The sequence below is a fragment of the Notothenia coriiceps genome, unplaced genomic scaffold (assembly GCF_000735185.1).
Source record: "Notothenia coriiceps isolate Sejong01 unplaced genomic scaffold, NC01 NC01_scaffold00004312, whole genome shotgun sequence".
In the NCBI taxonomy this organism is placed as follows: Eukaryota; Metazoa; Chordata; class Actinopteri; order Perciformes; family Nototheniidae; genus Notothenia; species Notothenia coriiceps.
This window is the reverse complement of record NW_011337013.1, coordinates 7437-8003: the sequence shown is the minus strand read 5'-3', so window position 1 is coordinate 8003 and position 567 is coordinate 7437.

Here is a 567-nt window from a genome sequence, read left to right as displayed (position 1 = left end):
CCCCCCCCAAATCTCGACTCATGGTCCCTGGACATGACGAGCCCTCGCAGTGTTTTCCAGTAAACCCACCTCCACCTGGAGCTCGGAGCACATCAAGTCCCCGTGATGCGTCCAGACAGACTTCGCAGACCAGCCGTCTATCATTGGACTACATCTGCCTGTTTGTCTCTCACATTACCTGTATAATGTCTCCATCGATATGGGTGGGGTGTTTTTGGGGGGAAGATCCTGCATAAGGGGGGATATAGCGACTCTTCTGTATGTCTGTTTTCCAATCCCCCTACGCTCTTGCTATATTCTTCGCATTCGACTCGTTGGACAAAGGCTGAAAAATCCACCGTAAGAAAAACACTCGAACAGCTGACAAAAGAACACACACAAAAAAAAAGGCTATGCTAAAAGTCGGAGTTTTTTTATGATAGTCATAGCGTAATTCTCATTTAAAGAGGTGAATCTTAGCTCAAGTAGTGCCAGTGGAAAGCTCCAGCGTGAGATTCCACTTTGTGTTTCTGGACATTAGGAAAACAAACTTTTTATTCCTTAATTTAAATTCTAACAAGGACAGTC